Source organism: Spermophilus citellus, assembly GCF_964194105.1.
Source record: "Spermophilus citellus genome assembly, chromosome: 9".
Classification (NCBI taxonomy): Eukaryota; Metazoa; Chordata; class Mammalia; order Rodentia; family Sciuridae; genus Spermophilus; species Spermophilus citellus.
In genome coordinates, this window is record NC_138191.1 from 54,448,382 (window position 1) to 54,470,781 (window position 22,400).

The following is a 22,400-nucleotide window of genomic DNA, read 5'->3' on the forward strand; positions in this document are numbered from 1 at the left end:
TTTGCTTTGTGTGGCTTTATTTTCAGGCTTCACACATGACCCCTGGAGTTCAAATTTCATACCATCTTTATTGTTCTGTGTGGTAGGCAGAACAAGGCCGTTTCCCCTCCCAAAGTTACAGCATTCCCTGGAACCTGGGAATGTATTGTTACTCTGCAAAGGAGAACTAAGTTTTAGAGAATTAAGTTTTAGGTTACTAATGTGCTGACCTCCACCAAAAATAGGGAAATTATGCTAGATTATCTAGATGGGAAGAATGAAATCATAGGAGTTCTTGTAAGTGGCAGGAAGAGGCAGAAGAGTGTTAGGGTGATGAGATTTGAGCTAGATTTAGCTGGTCATTTCTGGCTTTGGAAAAGGAGGTAGATCACTCAGCAGAATATGAATAGCCTCTAGCAGATGGGAAAGAGAAGACAATGGGTGTTCTCCTGCTACCTCTAGAGAAGAATGTAGTACACCCATATCTTGATTTCAGCTCTATGATACCCATTTTAGACTCTAAACTCCAGAACTGTAAGATAATTAATATTTGTGTTGCTAATTTAAACCACTTAGATTGTGATAGTGTGTTGTAGCAGCAGTAAGAAATTTATACATTCTGCAAGAAAAATAAAATTTCTGTGGCATCCTATCTTCTATGTCTCCGCTGTGAACAAATTTGGCTAAATGCATGATGCATACATCAAAAAAAGAATAAATTATAGTCTTTTCCTCTTTATTCTTCTTATCATTTGCCATTTCCTATCAAATCTGCCTTTGAAATACGTATTCCTATGTCTACCTCTATTCTCACTGCTCTATTTTAGGTGCTAATCAGGGGATTAAAAGAGATTGATTTTAAGATCTGTTTTGCTTCTTTGCAGGAATCTAGTATTTAAGATATAAAGAAAAATGCCTAGAGTAGCTACTTACATGATCTTAGAATTAGAATATGAGTATTTATATACACAAAATAAATTGTAGAGGAAACAGACATGGGAGATGAGACATAGCAAAAAGTAAATATTTTTCAAAAATTTTTAATACTTTATCTTATGCACTAATTTTATTTCTGAATAAATTCCTTTAATTAAAACTTAATATATTCAGAAAATTGCATATTAGAGTTATTTAACCACCACCCAAATAAAGAGATCTCCATGCACTCATAATCCTCTTTGGACTCCATTCTCTCTCCACAAAGGCAACCAATGTCCTAATCTCTCCTACCCATTGATTTTGCCTATTTTTTAACTTTATACAAATTGAATCACATGGTATGCATTTTTATTGGTTTCTTTCATTTAATATTATTCTTGATAAAGTCATTGATGTCATTGCATAGAGTAGTAATTTGGTCAGTTTCAATGCTGTCCAGTATTCTATTGCATGAGTTGTCATGGTTTTGTATCTTCACTATTATGGAAGAAAATGCGTGTCATTGGCAGATTTTTACTATTACAAATAATTCTGCAATAAAAACTCATATGTGTGTCTTTTGATGCACAAATTTATGCATTTATTGGATAAATAACTGGAAGTGGAATTGATAAATCATAGGAATTGAGCATGTTTAGTTTTATTTGTGTTACCAAAGTGTTTTCCAAATTAGTCATAGCAATTTACACCTCTCCAGCAATATTCTGGTTGCATCACATCCTTGCTAACATTTTATATTATAAAAAAAAATTAGTCATTCTGATGGGTGAATATTGGCAAACACTGCATAAATATAAAGCAAAAACACTGGTCATGAAGGAGAAAGTTGATAATGATGACATTAAAATTAGGAATTTCATAGTACCTAAAGACACTATTACAAAAATGAACAGATAAGTCACACAGTGAGGATATATATTTGCAATACATATAAATACAAAGAACTCACATGTAGAACATTAAGAAAAAATTTACAAACCAATTTTAAAAAATGACAAATTACCAGTGGAACAAATGGGCAAATGATGTGAGCAGGCACTATCGTAAAGATGATCTACAAAAGGTCAATAAATGTGTGAAAAGGAGCTTAACTTCACTGGTTATCAAGGTATGAAAAATTAAATTGGTTATCAAGGTATGAAAAATTGAATTCTATAAGTCCAAATCTGGGTTATGGTACAAATCTACTGATAGAACAAAAATTTGAAGAAACTATATAGCAAAAGAGAAAATTCTGAAGCTGCCTGGCCTCTAACTAGATTGTGTAATTGAGCGGTTAATGAAATTTAGCCTACAAGTTTCATGCTGAGACAAATATGAAGTACTCTTAATCTTTATGCATTGTAAAAAGATTTATTTATGAAGGAGAACTTATTAATTTCTATATCAAGTGATATTTTAATGAATGGATGACTGTCAATTCACAGAGTCTAAAAGTCAGACTTCTACTAGGTTCTGAATGTTTGCACATGGTGAATCCATATGGTGAAACTTACCCCACAAAATGGTGGTATTAGGAGGTGAGACTCTTCAGCAAAAGTCATGAAGGTTTCTAATAAATTCCAATGGGATTAGTGACCTTATAAAAAAGACTGCAGGGAGCTCATTTTCCCTTCTACCTTGTGAGGACCCAGCAAGAAGGCAGCATCTGTGAATTAGGAAATGGGCCCTTTTAGACACCAAGTCTGCTGATTTCTTGAGCTTAGATTTCCCATCCTCCAGAACTGTGAGAGACATTTTTCTGTTGTATAGCCACCCTCTGGATGGTGTTTTCTTATGGACTAAGACTTGATCTTATTGAAAATTGTCAGAGTTATAAGCAAACCAGCATGAAAATTGTCAGGCACTTGAAAATTTTAGATGACTTGTTTGATACAACAGTAAAGAAAACCATACTTTGCATATTACTTTGCATATTAAACCATTTTTTAACTTTTTTCAATAAATACTTTATTGACATATAATCATTATACATATTCATGACTATAGTATGATACCCTCAATAGATGATCATATCAGTGTAATTTTCATTTTCACTTCCTTTAAATAGCTACCATTTCCTTCCTTCAAATCCTCTCTTCTTGTTCTTTGTAAAAATATATGAGTGAACTATAGTTATTACCTTATTATATTGTGGAACGTTAGAATTCATCTAACTAACTGTATTATACAACCTCCTTCTATCCCCTGCTTCCTAACCTTTGATGACAACTATTATACACTTCCAAATATGAGCAAGTCAACCATTTGTACTTGTGTATTCAGCCAAGATGTGATTACAAGTCAACACTCTTCATCACCATTCTTTAAGTACTAGGGATTGTATCACATTCATCAAATAATAATTAGAAAAAGACTCTCCTATGGCAGGGCTGTCCAAATTTTCATAAAGTTACTGGGCTATGTATATCACATTTAGCTATTGGACCAATTTCATCAGCTGGGAAGCTAGATTCTTTTGGTTGCACAGAACAGAGACTCACAAAGATGATCTCATATGACAAAGTATGGTGAGGGATATGACAGCAAAGGGTCTAATTAGGATGCTGTTATATCCGCTCAAGCAAGAAAATTTGAGTGCTGGGACTAATAAGGCAGTGTTCATGGGATTAAGGAGGAGGGAATGGATTGAAGAAATATTCATCCATAGAGTTGAGAACAATCACATGTATTTATTAAGAACCTTTGTAAAGTAATAGGAAAATACTAGAAACACAATAGCATAATATGCTTCTAATAAAATGTTGAATGTGATATCTTGAAAATACAGATAAAGGAAACCTTAAATCCATCTGGGGAAAAATAAAAGATGCCTCATAGTAGATATATACCACATATACTCAATTTGAAGAGTATAATATAAATTCTGGAATCAAGCTCTGTATTTTTGAATCCTGGCTTTGTCTTTTAATTTGTGGGAGGTATGTAATAATTTAGACTATAACAGAAACAGAAATGAGATTACTGAAAATGATACAAAAAAACAGTAGTCACCACAAGTCAGATGCATTCCAAATACGGTACATGTAATCATCTTTTCATTCATCACAGAGATCCTATGAAATAGGTATTGTTGTGATCACCAATTTAGAGGTGAGAAAACTGAGGTACTGACATATTAAATTGCACAGCCCACACTGTGGTGAATGGCAGAACTATCATGAACCCATGCATTCCAGCTCCCGGATGCACATTGTTGATCAATATGCCACTCTCTCAAGGACCAAGTGCTCAGCATTAATGTGAGCTCTAGAGGAGATAATGCACCTAACGGGCTTAGCACAGTGCCTACACATGGGATTTCGTCCGCTTCTCCCTCCCCCTTGTCTCTTTCCTCTTCTGATCTCCCTGAGATTTTCAAGAGATCTCTTCCCGCCTTTCTTTCCTTTTTCTTCTCTAGCTTCCCTATATGAGAGAAAACATATGACCCTAAGTTTCTGAGTTTGGCTTATTTCTTTCCACATAATGTTCTCAAGTCCCATCTATTTTCCTAGAAATGACATAATTTCATTTTTCTCTTTGCCTAAATAGAACTCCATTGTGTATATAAACCACATTTTCTTTATCCACTCATCCATTGACAGATACCTAGGCTGGATCCCCAGTTTGGCTATTATAAATTGTGCTGCTATAAACATGGGTATGCATGTATCACTATAGTGTGATGATTTAATTCTTTAGGATATAATACTGAGGAGTGATATAGCTGGGTTGTATGTTGGTTCCAGGCCTTCTTCTGGGGATCCCCCATGCTGATTTCCATAGTGTCTGTATTAACTTACAATCCCACCAACAGTGTAAAAGTGTGTGGGAATAGTTTAATAAGTATTAGCTTGATCATGCAAATATTGCAATGTGAATTGAAACATTAAGTAATGCTAGCTATGCAGAATGGTGCCACTGTGTAGTAGGATCTGCTGGCTGGACATCCTAAGGAGTACAAAGGGAGGAAGTAAGTGGTGGTGGTGAAATAGGAGCCCATGATCCCCATGTCCAGCTTCTCTGGTGCAGGCAGTGGTCTGGCCCATGTTCAGGGAGGGCTTCATAGTGTGGAATTTGGGACCTGGACAGATAGGAGAGCATGGATCTGTTCAATCAGTTCTCATTGTTAAGGAGCAGCCTCGGGAAGTGTGAATCTGGAGGTATAGCGATACCAGAGGTCAAACTGTACTACAAAGCAATAGTAACAAAAACAGCATGGTACTGGTACCAAAACAGGCAGGTGGACCAATGGTACAGAATAGAGGACACAGAGACTAATCCACAAAGTTACAACTATCTTATATTTGATAAAGGGGCTAAAAACATGCAATGGAGGAAGGATAGCATCTTCAACAAATGGTGCTGGGAAAATTGGAAATCCATATGCAACAAAATGAAATTGAATCCCTTTCTCTCGCCATCCACAAAAATTAACTCAAAATGGATCAAGGAGCTAGATATCAAATCAGAGACGCTGCGTCTGATAGAAGAAAAAGTTGGCTACAATCTACATATTGTGGGGTCGGGCTCCAAATTCCTTAATAGGACACCCATAGCCCAAGAGTTAATAACAAGAATAAACAAATGGGACTTACTTAAACTAAAAAGTTTTTTCTCAGCAAGAGAAACAATAAAAGAGGTAAATAGAGAGCCTACATCCTGGGAACAAATTTTTACCCCCCACACCTCAGATAGAGCCCTAATATCCAGAATGTACAAAGAACTCAAAAAATTAAACAATAAGATAACAAATAACCCAATCAACAAATGGGCCAAGGACCTGAACAGACACTTCTCAGAGGAGGACATACAATCAATCAACAAGTACATGAAAAAATGCTCACCATCTCTAGCAATCAGAGAAATGCAAATAAAAACCACCCTAAGATACCATCTCACTCCAGTAAGATTGGCAGCCATTATGAAGTCAAACAACAATAAGTGTTGGCAGGGATGTGGGGAAAAGGGTACACTTGTACACTGCTGGTGGGGCTGCAAAATGGTGAGGCCAATTTGGAAAGCAGTATGGAAATTCCTGGGAAAGCTGGGAATGGATCCACCATTTGACCCAGCTATCGCACTTCTCGGACTATTCCCTGAGGACCTTAAAAGAGCGCACTATAGGGATACGGCTGCATCAGTGATTATAGCGGCACAATTCACAATAGCTAGACTGTGGAACCAACCTAGATGCCCCTCAATAGATGAATGGATAAAAAAAAATGTGGCATCTATACACAATGGAGTATTATGCAGCACTAAGAAATGACAAAATCATAGAATTTGCAGGGAAATGGATGGCATTAGAGCAGATTATGCTAAGTGAAGCTAGCCAAGCCCTAAAAAACAAATGCCAAATGTCTGCTTTGATATAAAGAGAGCAACTAAGAACAGAACAGGAAGGAAGAGCATGAGGAAAAGACTACAGTAAACAAAGACGAATGGGGGGAGAGAAAGGGAGAGAGAAGGGAAAGCATATGGAAATAGTAGGAGACCTTCAATGATACATAAAATTATAAGAGGTTATGAGGGGCAAGGGGGAGGGAAAAAAAGGGAGAGAATTGAACAACAGCAGAGGAGGTAGAGAGGGAAGATGGGAGGGGAGGGGAGGGGAGGGGGGATAGTAGGGGATAGGAAAGGTAGCAGAATACAACAGTCACTAATATGTCATTATGTAAAAATGTGAATATGTAACAGATGTGATTCTGCAATCTGGATTTGGGGTGAAAATGGGAGTTCAAACCCCAATTTGAGTCAAATGTATGAAAGATGATATATCATGAGCTATGTAATGCTTTAAATAATCAATAAAAAAAAAGGAGAAGCCTGGGGCCTGGCCTTGTATCATGTTTCATAGGAAATGCAAGATTGGAATATTTTCAAAATAAGAGTTGCAGCAGATAACTCTTGATTCTGGGGACAGATTTTTCAGGTTTCAACACCAGCTGTACCACTTAGCAGCTTTGGGCAAATCACTTTCCCTCTCTGTGCTTCATTTCTTGTGTCTATAAAAGGGAGAGAAAAGGAAACAGATCTCACAGGGTTGTTTACAGATGAATAGAGGTTCCACAAAGCAAGTGCTCCACAAATGATTCCCCTGTCCCCTGCTGATTCCTCATCTACTCCCACCCACACCACTGACCTGTACTGACATCATTGAGACACGGCAATCACTCAACCAGGTGCCCTTCAAACATCTTTCTTTTTTCTTTTGTAGTATGTTTTTAAAAATAAATTTCATACCAAAATCAAATACATGAAGCACCTCCATTGCTTAGCATGTGCTATTTCCTCTTTCTATATGCCACTTTGTCATCTCACACTTGGAACAAGTTTCTTTTCCTTCTTCAAAAACTACCTTAAGTAACTGGAGCCTTCTCCCTGAGGACATCCCTGACTGAAAGAATTAATCATTCCTTCCTGATAAACTCTTTGCTTATTATGTATCTGCCTACCAATGGACCAGGCTGCAAGTGATTGTCATATTTATCTTTGCATTCCCACAGTCAGGTGCAAGGCCTAACAATAATAGGCTGAGAACACAATAAATTATTTTTATAACAGCTTTATAAAATATAATTCACATAATAGACATTTAAATCACTCAGTTCAAAAACTTTTAGTACATTCATAGTTAGGCAATAATCATCAGACTCGATCTTTATCACACCAAAAAGTAATCCAGACCCATTATTAGCGGTCACTCCCCATTCACCTCTGCTCCAACCCCAGGCAAACACTAATCTACTTCCTCTATCTATGGATTTGCTTATCACAGATATTTCAGGTAAATAAAATCACATAATTCATGCTCTTTGTGACTGACTCCTTTTGCTTACCATAATGCTTTCAAGGTATATCTATGTAGCAGCACCTGTCAATATTTCATTTTTTATGGCCAAATACAATCCTATTATATGGACTTAATATATTTTATTTACCCCTTCATGAGTTGATGGACATTTGAGTTGTTTTCGCCTTTAGACTCTAACAAATAAAGCTCCTAGGAACATCCATGTACAAGTTTTGTTGTGGACACAATTTTATTTCTCTTGAGTATATACTATACACGCCAGTGGGTTTTCTGGGTCATGGGGTAACTTTCTTTTTTAACCTTTTGAGAATGTTTTCCTAAGGGCACATCTATGCCCTTTGCCATTCCCACCAACAGTCCTCGTCCTCACCCACACTTGTCATTCTCTCTCCTTTGGATTAGAGCCACCCTAGTGTTATGGTTTGGATTGGAATGTCCTAAAGTCTCAGGTGTTGAAGTCTTGGTGTAAAAGGCCACAATGTTCAGAGGTGGAACTTTATAGGAGTGATTGGATCATGAGAGCTCTGACCTCACAGTGAATTAACCCATCAATTTCTACATGGACAACTGGGTGGTGGTGGGAACTGTGGATGGTGGGCATACTGGAGGAAGTAGGTCACTAGGGGTGTGCCCTGAGAGCACTTCTTTTCCTTGGCCCCTCCCCGCTCCTCTTTAATTTCATTAGCGGAGTTGCTTTCCTCTTTCATGCCCTTTTACCATAATGTTCTGCCTCACCTTGGGCCCAAATCAGTAGAGCCATCTTGCCACGCGATGAACTCTCTGAAACCATGAGCCAAAATAAAACTTTCTTTCTCTGATTTGTTTTCCTTAGGTGTTTGTCATATCAACAAATGCTAACATGCTAGTGATGTGATGTAGCATCTCATTATGGTTTTGATTTACATTTCCTTAATGACTTATAATTTTTTTTTTAAAAAAAAGCATCTTTTCATGTACATATTTCCTATTTCCCACCTCTGTTAGACATAGTCTGGGCTTATTTTTAATTGGACGTTTATATTATTAATGACTTGTAGCACTTCTTTAAATAGTTTAGATACGAGTCCCTAGCATATATAATTTGCAAAAATGTTTCTCATTCTGTGAGTCATCTCTTCAACTTTCTCCAAAGTGACCTTTGAAGCAAAAAAGTTTTAAATTTTGGTGATATTTAATATATCTTTTTTTAAAAATTTATACTCTTTACTTTTGGTGTAAATACCTAAATTATTATTGCTTAATGCAAATCACAAAATTTAGGCCTGTTTTCTTCTAAGATTCTTTCATTTTTATTTTTTTTTTATTTTTTTTTTATTTTTTTTTAATTTTTTATTGATTATTTAAAGCATTACATAGCTCATGATATATCATCTTTCATACATTAGACTCAAATTGTGTTTTGAACTCCCATTTTCACCCCAAATATAGATTGCAGAATCACATCTGTTACATATTCACATTTTTACATAATGCCATATTAGTGACTGTTGTATTCTGCTACCTTTCCTAACCCCTTTCATTTTTAGCTTTTACCTTTCTGTTTTGATCCATTTTGAGTTGATTTTTTTTAAGATGGTGAAAGGTTGATTACAACTTTATTCTTTTGCATGTGGGTATCCAGTTGAACCAGCCCAATCTTTTCCCCAAAATACAATATAGAATTAAACTCAACACCACTGGGCTCCTGTCTTCAAGGAGCACTGTGCCACCACAATGAGAGGAGCTGGTGGTACAGACAAAATGAGAACACAGCATAATGGGGGAGTCCAGAGGAAGGCAGGAGCCGGCTGGGATCTCTCCTGGATTTCTGGACTGAACTCTGATATTGAACACAGAATTATCACAAATAGTGGCCTCTCTTCCTGAGAGAGATAGTTAAAAGTGACAGCTGCATAGGACCTGAATTTCTAGAGGGCACTAGTCTTTCCACTCATATGCAAATTCCAACAATTAATAATCACCAAGGGAGTTAAAACAGAAACAGATGCAGGTTCCTTTATTCCAAAAGAAGGAAAACTTAAGTCTGATTTAAAAAAAAACAAACAAACTAAGAAACCATGGCAGGACCCTTGAAGTAACCCCCACACACACACACACATTATCTTTGATTATAACATCCTGATATTGGTTAAATTAGTCTACTAATTTTAAAAAAAAATTCACTGAATTTCCCTTTCCCACCCTTCTTCTATCTTGTTCTCCATTCTGAATCTGAGAGTCTGGCTTCTCTGTAAATATTGCTAAAATCACCAGACTCAGGTATCAGAGGGGTCTGCACTACCTGCCCTCAGATTCATAGAAAACCTCATCCATGGGCCACAAAGTCTGTGTGAAGACTTTGAAAATTCAGAGTCTTTCGGTCACCACGTCTCTATGAAGTGACTGAGACAAGCTTTGAGCTTGATACTTCTGAGATAATCAAGAAAACATTGACATGAAATTATATCATCCATTAAAATTGTACCATTTATTTCTACTTTGCAATTCATTGACAATATACTAGAATCCTTTTCTTTCCTTAATCTGGCAGTATGGTTGTGGATCTGCACAAATACATACACGCGGTGTGCTGTATTTATGCCTTTCCAGTTGCAAAAAATATATATACACGAAAATTCTAAATGGAGGTTTATAAATCCCATAGAATTTTACACATAAAGACCTGGAAAAGATTCTCCCATTACATGAAGAAATGTGCTGGGGGGGGGGGGGCACTGTTTGCTTTAATGTGGAGCACCATTTTGCTGACGACCTGTGGAAGGAGAGTGTGCCCCGCCAGCAGCTGGCTACCTGGCAGACTCCGCAGGCAGCTGGGGAGGAAACTTCAGAGTTGCTTCTGGGTCTTCCACATAATTAGCCTGTTTATAGGCCATCTGGGTTGCTTTGATTTCACCACTGCCATTTCTTTCTTTCTGAAGATTTTCTGCATGTCTCTTCCTCTGGGACTGAGATCATTAATAAAGCCTTCCTTAGTCAGGGACACTAGCTGCTTTAATGTGTCTGGCAACTCTCTGCCCCCCTGGATCCAGCTCATTATGAAGCACCCTACAGACCAAGGGAGGGCGGTGTTTATATTTGATAATGCTGTCATCAAATTAACAGGCCTCGTTAGAAGGAAATTACAGATTTGGGGCTCCCTAATACAATAGATTCATAGAAAACCTCATCCACAGAATTACAAAGCACACTTAAAAAGAGCAATTGCAAGAAGAACCGAATGTTAGCTAGGCCTGCTCAGATGGGTAGAGAGGCTGAACTATTAGTGCTGTGCTAATCAGTGTCAATATGAATTTTAACCTAATTTGAATATCCTCAGGCCTCACCAGCATGTGTGGACCAAGGAGGTCACATTAACATCATGGAATACATTTCAGTGGTTAATTAATCCTCACCTGTAAACCTGCAGATGCCAGCTCCTTTCGGAGCACACCTTTTCCTCAGTTTCCAACAACAAAAGGAGGGCCACTCAACAAAAGGAGGTAGCGCACTCTCCCATCCACCTAGGCCCAGGCCCGCTGGTCCTGGGGACACAGGTGCTCCATCACTCTAAACCTAGGGTCCCACTGAGCTGAATAAATGCCCATTATTGAATCTTCTTGTTCACAGCCTGCCACTCACCATGGTCACCAAAATGCTTAGTCCTCTTAGTGCTTCATCACCTCTACTGTGGGGTGAACAGAAGAGCAGCTTCCTCCATTCTCTGTATTACCTTCTTTTAAAGGAGTCCAGTAAGGTAATCCTAATATTTATGGGGTCTGGGACCAAAGTGAAAATGGAGAAGCCCCTTCCCCACCTAAATCTTTCTTTCTTTATATTTGCTTTATTGCTATTTATAAGTGACCTAAGACACACACATGTGGACATCTTAGCCCAAATGTTAAAATCAGTAAAAACAAAACAAACAAACAAAAAAACCCTCTCATTTTCCTCTAAAAGTCTCGTTCCTCTAGACCAGGGATGTGCACACTGTATGGTAGTGTGCCCTTAGGAGGGGACCTGGGAAAGAGACCTGTGCAAGCACTAGAAAAGCCAGGGGGATGCTTGGGATTCTGTGTTCCTGAAGCAGAGTCCCATGGGTCTCCACTTGCTAGATGTACCTGAATCTCAGCTCAAGCCTAAAGAAGATAGACTTTTATAGTAATGTAGCCATGATACTTAATCATTTGTTGAATTTTTTATAAATATCATATATAAGGTAACAGCTGCTGTCAGAAATGTGCAGTTTGGGGAAGACACTTTGTGTGCTGCAGTAGCCTGCAAATGTGTTTTTCACATGAGCTCCTCTTTAGGATCTTAGAGAATACAAAAGATGAAAGAGAAGTTGCTGTTGTTGAATCAACTATGAATGAAAGTCCTACTTGTCTTCATTACTCTTTTTATTTTTAATTTACTCTTTATTCATAAAGACAGACAAGAACTCTGCTTACAAGGACCTTATAGTCACTTTCCCAAACCATGGAGCTCCACAGGATACATTTTGAAAACCCACATTTTCTTCTTTAGAATAAGAAAGAGCAAACATGTTCAAGAGAGTTCCTGATGCTGCTGCTACCAAGCCACAGCAAGCCCCTGGACTTGGAGAGCCAAGGAAGACTGGAGTATTCCCCTCACAAGATTTTCATAAGTATTGTGATAGCTTTTAAGCCAATTAGCATCTTGCTATACTTCTTTAGACGTTCCTACTGCCTTCTTCTCCCCATTTGGTATTGATGGTTGTATCCATACTTTCTGGTCCCCTGGGTCCAAGAGAAACATCTCTAGGGGAAATGGCTAGGAAGGAATAGATTTTTGACTCTGGAGCAAATAGAAGCTGTCCATCTGTATGGAATGTTAATGTGTATTACAAATAACAAAGTACATATGGAAAATGTACAGTGAGTAACAAGATTGGCACTTATGCCTAATAATTAGTTGGATTTAACAATGTAGCTTTTTCTTTATATGTCTTCCTAACATTTCTTTTTATTATCATTAACCCAATAGCTATTTGATGATTTCTCTGTGCCAGGGATTGTTTTAAAGCTTTCATTTATATAACTTATTTAATCCTTGAATTGCAAAGATAGAGAAGCCTATGCCTGAGGTCATTTATCTATGGTCTTGTAGCTAAAAGATGACAGAGCTGAGATCTGACCCCAGTCAATCAAACCTCAGTGTTCATCCTGCTGAACACCTCACCAACTTTTACTTACCCTCTGTCTCATGATGTTTCTCTTTGTTTGTTTGTTTGTTTGTTTTCTTTAGTTACCAAATCCCATGTATGCAAATTGTCTGCCAGGGGGTCATAGAAACAGTTTTTTTCTCGGATCAAATGGCACTAAGATTCTTTTTTAACATTAAAAAAAAAAAACACAAGGTATTTCACATCCAATCTTGATTTCTAAATTCTTTGAAAACTGAGATCAATAACCATCAGCTTTAGAGCAGGATTTGGGAAACCATGGCCGCTGCATCATGGCTTCCAAATTTTATAAGTAAAATTTTACTGGGATGTATTCACACACATTCTGTAATTATATTGTCTATACTTTCTTACATGGGTGGCAGTTACATGGTCAAATTGCAACAAACAAAATGGCTGGAAAAACCTAAAATATTTACTATCTGGCAAATTACAGGAAAACACTGCAGACTCCTGAGCTAAAAACTAAAAGCAAATTCCTCTCTGGACAGGGAGTGAGCTCTCCAGGTCACAGACCATCCAGCCACTCACCAGACCTTAGTTATTCCTACATTTGCTTGCCTGACCCCTGCAGACCTGTTCACAGGTTTTTAGAACCTCTCCACAAGTCAGCTCTTATTTCTCTATCTTTCCTTCAACCAAGTCAGTCCCAAATTCTCTCTACTGTCAATCAAACAGCCACACTTACCTGCCCTGGTTTAGCTGCAGAAATATTTTCTCCCTGCGTAAAGTTTGTTGGTTTTGTCTCTCCAGGGCAGGAACATTTCTTTGCTTCTTTTGCATGCATGCCCCTAGGGCCTGGCACTATGTGAATAGAACAGTAGACACTTGGTAAATATTTTTATCTGACTAATTGTTGTCAACCTGATATACCTTAACCTTAGAAAAGAATAAAGAGTACTAAAATAGATGTTTTGCTTCAGGAGAAATCTTGAGAAAAAGATGCATATTTCCCATCTAACAGCTAGAAGAGTCACCTGCAGTCACCTTCACCTAATCACCTAGGTACTCTGTAAGTAAAGGCAGGGTGCCTCAGCAGGGTGCCAGCAAGAAGTCTTCTCAGGGTAGCAGCCTCAGCAGTCCCTCCCAGGGCTTGTTAGCACCTGTGTAGCTCCATATCATGGGGCCAATTCCCATTACTTTAGTTTATAAACACAATTATCTAAACAAATATGCAATAAGAAAAAGAACAAACAGGGGCCTGGGCTCTCAAGCCTCTGGCCAGTGTACATTTTTTTTCTCTTTGCCAGAAAAACAAGAATAAACTAAGTGGAGTTGTTTAGAGGATTAGAATATTTGCTGGCATCAGTTCCAAAGTCTAGAACACCCAGGTCTAGCAAATCACCTCTCCTGGCCAAGGTCCCCTTCCCTTCATGATGTTTTAGTGATTTCTGTCTCTGATACTATTTCTAGGATTTCATTACCAAAAGTTTATATATTCCTTCACTGAAATATCTGACTACTAGCATCCATGGCTTTCTTAGGCCTGGGAACCTTGTATTTTTTTTACATGACCTTGTATATGACTCTTATAATTTGTAGATATTGACCTATCAGCCTATCAGAAGTATCTTATTTTCAGGATAAGCAAAAAGAAAAGGGAGCGCATCACCACCAGAGTTGTCCCAAGAACTATCACCATTACTGAAGAAGGGCAACGTTGGGACAGCTCACTAGGATAACCAAACTGAATACTAAACAAAAAAGTAGATAAGAATCCAAGGTAGAAGTCTAGAGGCATCCAGCACTTGCCTGCTTCTCTGGGAGACAGAACCAAAAAACCAGGTGTACAGCTGCACTTTGAGATGAACACCTATAAAGTGTTGAGGTTCAACAGCAGAAAAATGGGGACCTGGTGAAACACAGATTTTGGATGTTAAAATAGCAAGAGAAAGGGTGCCCTGGTTCCTTTCATTATAGCCATGTGGCCATGGGAGGGGAATATCCCATCAGTGAGTTATGGGTAAAAAAAGACAGAGTCCCATAGAGCTCCACTAGTGCAGAATGTGGCATCTTGCCCACATATTATAAATAGATTAAAGGTCTGCACAATGAGCTAGCTATGGAAAAGGAGTTCACAACATCCTTCAGCAAATTCTCAGGTTGTTGTAAGCAGGAGTCATCTTGAGTCATGTTGTCTAGTTTGCACTTCTCTGGAGATCAGAAATCCCTGCATCTTCCTATCTCTGGGACTCCATGTCCACTCCAGTGCAATACCTCAGCAGGCAGCTGGTCATGGCCAGGGCAGGGGAGTGATGCCTCTGACACAAACCTGCTGAGAGTTCCATGTTCTGGGAAATGCAGACTGCAACATGAAGGAGTGCACTCTGTGCTTGCCTTTAAAATCAGTGTCTTTGGGAACTTGCACTTGGAGTCCAGGGAAGTGAACATTTCTCTGGCTTTGTGAATTTTTTGATTCTGAAGCCATCAGAATCAAAGGCAGCAGACTTCAAAGTTCCCCTAGCCCCACTCCAGATCAGATCTTCATGGCTCCATTTCTCCTCCCCACCCTCAGAGGCACAAAGGACTTGCTGCCATATTGGTAGCTCTCACCCTGAATGCATGGGCTAAAAAAGATGCAAAGAGAATCCTTCCCTGTGATGATCTGCATTCCTTACTAGCTTCAGCTTCAAATCTCTCCCCTGGACACCTGATAGGCACAACCAGCACTCTGGCTCTGTGAGTGCACAGACCAGGAAGTCCTAGAGAGAAGTTTCGATTAGCTTAGGTCAGGACCATCCATCCTCTCCATTCCATCCAAGCACTTCAGAGGGGAGGAATTTTTCCTTTTAATTTTGTTTCTTTTTTTTTTATTGTTGGTCGTTCAAAACATTACATAGTTCTTAATATATCATATTTCACAGTTTGATTCAAGTGGGTTACTTTTAATTGCTTTTTTCTCTTGTCTTTTTCTCTGATTCTTCTTTTTTATTTTTTTATTTTGCTTTTCTTATTTTTTAAAAAACAATCAAATGTTTTTATTATTTTTTATGTATTTTAACATGTTATTTTGTTATAGATTACCTTTTCCTGTTTCTTTTTCGTTGTTGTAGTTGTTATTGGTGGTGGTTTAAAAAAAGTGGTGCTGGGGATCAAAGCCAGGACCTGACCCAGGTTGTCTGTACACTGTTCTACTGAGCTACTTTCACAGTCCAGCTGAGAAGCCTTCTGCCTACCTCCAGCCAAAACCAATCCAACTCAAACCATAGTGGATACTTTGATCTAAAGAATAAGAAAGGTAAAAGTTCCCAGCCAAATATCTATCCCCAGATGGGCATAGCTATCTGGGGTTCGGGGTGGAGATCTGAGGTCCCTCAGTAACAACAGAGAAAAATAACATAATTATTGCAAATACTTCACCTATAAGGGCTCTCTGCATTGGTTGTACCAATAGGACTGTTGGATTACACATTGTTGCAAGACTAAATATGAATGACACTGGGGGAGAGCTGTGAGTCCAGTGCTCACCTCTCTCCAGGAAAACCAGGAATTATACTAGTATCTATAAAAGCTTCAGGATCTTCACCACAATTGGAGTAACTAGTATCAGAATTGCTTTTAAGTAATAGAGTCAATGTCAACAGTACCTGTGGAAACCTTAATCACATGGCAGTGGTTTCCACTCCTTTCGTAGAAGTTATAACAGAGTACACCCTACATGCTTTTCTGTCAACACCATACCTGCTCGAATTATTAGAGGATCCCCTCTTGCAAAACCTGCAGAGACGGTGAATCCCTCAAACTATACAGTGCATCCACACCCACTAATCACAGTCAAAGAAGCCATAGAAAGATTACACTCTAGAGAGTCCAATTGAAAATAAACTCAACAATACACAAGACACCCAAATAACATCTCAAAGGAAAACTAATTGCTCAGAAGACTAGCACATAAAAAGGGAGGAGATAGCTATCCCAGAAGATGAGCAAAACTCCACACAGAAACAAAAGAAATACGAAAATTCAAAGTAATATGTCACATCCTAAAGTACTTGGCACTCCAATAACAGATTCCAAAGATATCAAAGTGGGTGCAATGCTGAATAAAGAGTACAAAAGAATGATTATTAGAAGTTCAATGAAATCCAAATAAATACATAAAAATGGTTGAATGAGTGAAGGAAGACAATGTGGTATATTAATAAGAAATTCCATAAAGATATGGAGATTTAGGAAAAAATCATATAAAACTATGGGAAATGAAAAGATTAATATGACAAATAAAATATACAATCACAGCCAGGCATGGTGGCACACACCTGTAATCCCAGCATTCAGGAGGCTGAGGCAGGAGAAGTATAAGATTAAAGTTAGCTACAGCAACTTAGTGAGGCCCTAAGCAACTACGTGAGACCCTGTCTCAAAACATGGGTAGAGATGGGGGGGGGGAGGACTGGCAATATAGCTCAGTTGGTAGAGTGCTTGCCTCACATGCACAAGGCCCTGGGTTCAATTCCCAGCATCACACATAAAATAATAATAATAATAATAATAATAATAATAATAATAATAATAAATAAATATATATATAATAACAAAAACTCAATCACAAGTTTCAACAACAGATTAGAACAAGTGGAAGAAATAATATATCAGAGCTAAAAAAAAAGCCTTTCCCAATATTATATTCAGAAAAAAAAATGAAAAAGAATGAAGAGAACATATAAGATCTCTCTGACATCATTGAAAGATCAAGATAATGGCTCATTGGGATATTCAAGGGAGAAGAGCTAAAGGATGAGGGCATTGAAAACCTATTTGATGAAATAATACCAGAAAATTGCTCAAATCTCAGTAAAGAGTGATACAGACGTAGGAGGCATTTTGTAAATAGACATAATCAGAAAAGAACATCTCCACAACTTATTATTGTTAAATTGCTTAGAGTACAACACAAAGAAAGAATATTGAAATCTGCAAGAGAGAAGTGCCAAGTCACATTTAAAGGCAAAGCCACTACATGAACAGCAGATTTCTCAGCAGAAACTCGAAAAGACAGAAGAGGATGAAATGAAGTATTTCAAGTCCTAAAGAAGAATCGCTGCCAATCATGATTACTATACCCAGTAAGGCTGTCTTTTAGAATCAATGAAAAAATAAAGATCTTACAAGAGAAGTATAAACTCAGGGAATTCATGACTACTAGACCAGCATTTCAAAAGATGCTGAAGCAAATTCTACACCCAGAAAGGAAAAAAAGGTAAACACCAACATGAGAGTATGTGAAAAATTAAATCTCACTAGAAGAGGATTCACAGATGCAAAATAGGAAATAATCCAATATTATCAATATATTAAACCATCAAATCTTTAACATAGAGGAAGAAACAATGAATATTCAAAACAACCAAAAGAAAATCAACAAAATGACCAATAATAATTTTTAATGTAAATAAAAATTATTACAATTAAAATCTATAAGCTGGTTGAATGGATTAAAAAACAACACCAAACAATACATTGTCTACAAGAAATGCAGCTCACTTGCAAAACAACATACAGACTTAAAGTGAAAGGGTAAAAAAATTAAAAAATTCATTCTAAGTCAATGAAATCTGAAAGCAAGCAAATAACTGTACTTATATGCAACAAAATATACAAGATAAAATGTTACAAGAAACAAAGACAGTCACTATATATGATCAGGGGAGCAATTAATCAATAGATATAATGGTTATAAATTTATGTGCACTAAATATTTTTATATAAATTTTATGTAACAAATAATATGAGAAAAGAAATAATAGTAATAGTGAATGACTTGAATATCCCACTTTGAGTAATAGGTAAATCATCCAGACCCCCCCCCAAAAAAATCAAAACAAAGAAACATCAAATTTAAATTACACTATAGATCAAATGGACTTAAAAGACACTTATAAAATATTTGATCCAACAACAGAAAAATACATATCCTTTTCATCAACACATGGAGATTTTTCTAAAATAGACCATTATCTTAGACCACAAAGGAAAACTTAACAAAATTAAAAAAGACAAAATTTAAAAAATAATTTGCATCTTCCTGGATCATGATGGAACAAAACTAGAAATAAATAGCAAGATAAACTACAGAAATTATAAAAACACAAGGATATTGGACAACATACTTTGAACAAACAGTGAATCATTAAAATTGAGGGGAAACCTAAAAATTTCTTTAATCAAGTGAAAATGTATAACAAACCTATAGGATACAGAAAAAGTGAAACCAAGAGGGAAATTTACAGTAATGACTACCTACATTAAAAAAAATAGAGAACTCAAAAAATATCTTAATGATTCATCTTAAAGTCTTAGAAAAACAAGAACAAATCAAACTCCAAATCAGTAGCAGGAAGGAAAATAAGGATCAGAAGAGAAATAAATGAAACAGAGTTTAAAAGAATAAAACAAAGGATCAATATAACAAGGAACTGGTTCTTTAAAAAGATAAATAAAATTCACAAAATCCTCAGCTAAACTAAAAAGAGAGAGAGAACCCAAGTGACTAAAATCAGAGGTGAAAAAGGAGACATCACAGCTGATACCACTGATATTCAAAGGATCACTAGGAATACACACACACACACACACACACACACACACACATATATATATATAATTTTTAAAAATAATTTTTAGCTGTAGTTGGACACATACCTTTATTTTATTTATTTATTTTTACTGTGGTGATGAGGATCAAACCCAGCACCTTCCATGTGCTAAGTGAGTGCTCTACCGCTGAGCCACAACTCCAGCCCTAGGAATATATATTTTTTAAAAATATATGCCAATAAGTTGAAAAGTCTAGAAGATATGGAAGTATCTCTGGACATATATGACCCACCAAAATTGAGTCAAGTGTATATAGAAAACCTAAATAGAACAATAGCAAGTAACAAGATTAAATGAATAAATAAAAAGTCTTCCAACAAGGAAAAGCCCAGGACTGGATGGCTTCATGGCTGAATTTCACCCAACTTTGAAGGAAGAACTAGCATCAATTCTTCACAAACTGCCTCATAAAATTTAAAGGGGAGAGAACCCTTCCAAACTCATTCTATCCTGATATCAAAACCTGAAAAGAATTCATCAAAACAGACTTTATTACCTTATGTAAATATATGACTGCATGACCAATGTGATTCTACAACATGTACAATCAGAAAAATAAGCAATTATACCCCATCTATGTATGATATATCAAAGTGTATAAATGCATTTTTACTGTCATATATAACTAATTAAAACAAATTAAAAAATTTAAAGAAAGAAAGAAAACTAATGGCCAATATCCTGAATTAAATAGATGCAAACATCCCCCAAAAAATACTTACAGATTAAATTCAAGAACACATTAAAATGGGCTGGGGATGTGGCTTAAAGTGGTAGTGCACTCGCCTGGCATGCGTGCGGCCCGGGTTTGATCCTCAGCACCACATACAAACAAAGATGTTGTGTCCGCTGAGAACTGAAAAATAAAAACAATTAAAGAAATTCTCTCTCTCTCTCTCTCTCTCTCTCTCTCTCTCTCTCTCTCTCTCTTAAAAAAAAGAACACATTAAAATAACATATTTCATGGTCATGTTGATTTTCTTCTATAGGTGCAAGGATGGTTCAATATTTGTAAATCTATTGGCATTAACACAACACATACATAGAATGGAGGATAAAATTCATATGATTATCTCAACAGATACAAAAAAATGCCTTTGATAAAATTCAACATCTCTTCATGAAAAGACCCTGAACAAGGTATAGAAGAATCACACCTCAACATAATAAAGCCCATATATGAATAATTTCCTCTCACATCAGAAACAAGAGAAAGATGTCCACTCTCATCACTCTTATTCAATATCCTGTTAGATATTTTAGGTAGATAAATTAGGCAAGAAAAAGAATAAAAGACATACAAATAGGAAAGAAGGAGGTCAACTTACCCCTTGCAGATGATATGACTCTCTATATAGAATATTTGTGTTAGTTTTTTGTTGCTATCACCAAAACACAACTTACAAAAGAAAGTCTTTATATTGCTCATGATCTCAGAGGTTTCCATTCATGGGCATCTGGCTGTAAGGCAGAAACATCAGGGCAGAAGGGTGTGATAGAGAAAAGCTACTCAATTCATCACATAAGAATTCTGATTATCCAAACAATCTCTAAATATTTACTCCCAGCTTCAAAAAGGTGGGGACAGGTTGCTTTCTCTAAGACAATATGCCACCAGTCTTTAGCTGTTGACTTTGGTTTACATGGTCTCTCTTTTCTCTGGGAGCCCACAAGGGCCACAGGTGTACATAAAAGATAGACGGTCAGGGAGCTGGTGTCACAAGTAGAGAGGCTGGGGGTAAAAAACGACAGGTTACACTGGGTTAGCTCATTTGGCAGACCAAAGAGAATCTGTGAGCAGGTAAAGCTCTTAGTTCATTATCAAAGCTTGGGGTCACGCGTTTCCTGTTTTAATTTTTTTTTACATTTTAGAAAACGATGCATGTTCTTTTTCTTATATATACTCCCAGTCAGGTCTAAGGCAGCACCTCCTACACAAAGTCATTAATATTTCTGAATCAATTCATATAATACTCAATTAAGGACAATGAAGATTCACAACAGAATGACATCAGTTCAAAATTTGCTCCCAAATGAATGCTGGTCAGGTTGGTTTTACTGACAAACGATGTTAACTTCTCAACAAAACCTCTTGTATTTTTCAGCATTTTGAGTTCAGAATCATGCAAGAGATCACAGACCTATACTGCCAAATAAAACCGAATTTATTACCAACTCTTGGCTCATCTTCAGTGCTCTCTCAGCCCAGTGGGAAACACAGCCATGCCCCAGGACCTTGGCTCAGGCACAAACAGACTCCCATGGCCCTCTTTGCATCCAAGCTGCAGGCCTAAAAGTAGTTTTCTTCTACTCATTAAGTAGATACAATGCTCTCTAATGTTTGATGGTGTTTATCCCTAGAAGAGCAATGACACTTTCTGATTATCCCCAAAGATAAATGCTAAGCATTTTTCATTTTGTAAATGTTGCCGCTAAACATTATCAACACCAAAGAGAAGTTATTGATAACAACAATACTAGTGAAAATACTAAATAATAGCAGTAATAATAAGTGTTAATACTTATGAGTCATTATTTTATCCACTGTCTTCTTGGCTTTGTACATGATTTCATTTAGTTTTAAAATAAGTCAGTGGCATGAACAACTAGGGTTGTCTTCATTTTACAGATGAGGATGTTAAGTCACTGAGAAGTTAACTTACAAACTTAGGAACAAAACATTCCTGATTTCATTGATGAGATGGTAAAATTTCAATTGGGTTAAAGTTTGGGTCATGTAGAACAAATTAGAATAAATTAAAAAATTAAAAATTAGTAGATAAGTAGATAAATAAATGTTTGGGTCTCAGTTTGTTGGCTTTTAATTGTTGGGGATAGAATCCTAGGACACTTCATGTAGCCAGGAAGTCTCTTCTTCAGCCATGATGGTCCTAGGGGAAAATAAAG

The 22,400-nt window shown here is 37.0% G+C and overlaps 1 long non-coding RNA gene across 1 annotated transcript in view; it reads right to left on the bottom strand.

Moving 5' to 3' along the window:
* Positions 1-343: 343 nt before the first annotated feature.
* The window catches only part of LOC308655730, a 34,690-nt gene continuing 12,633 nt past the window's right edge, over positions 344-22,400 (bottom strand). The window contains exons 6-7 of the long non-coding RNA XR_014023510.1: positions 13,585-13,700; positions 344-2,566 (exon numbers count right to left, since the gene is read on the bottom strand). This is a non-coding gene — a long non-coding RNA (uncharacterized lncRNA). The remainder of the gene's footprint in view (positions 2,567-13,584; positions 13,701-22,400) is intronic.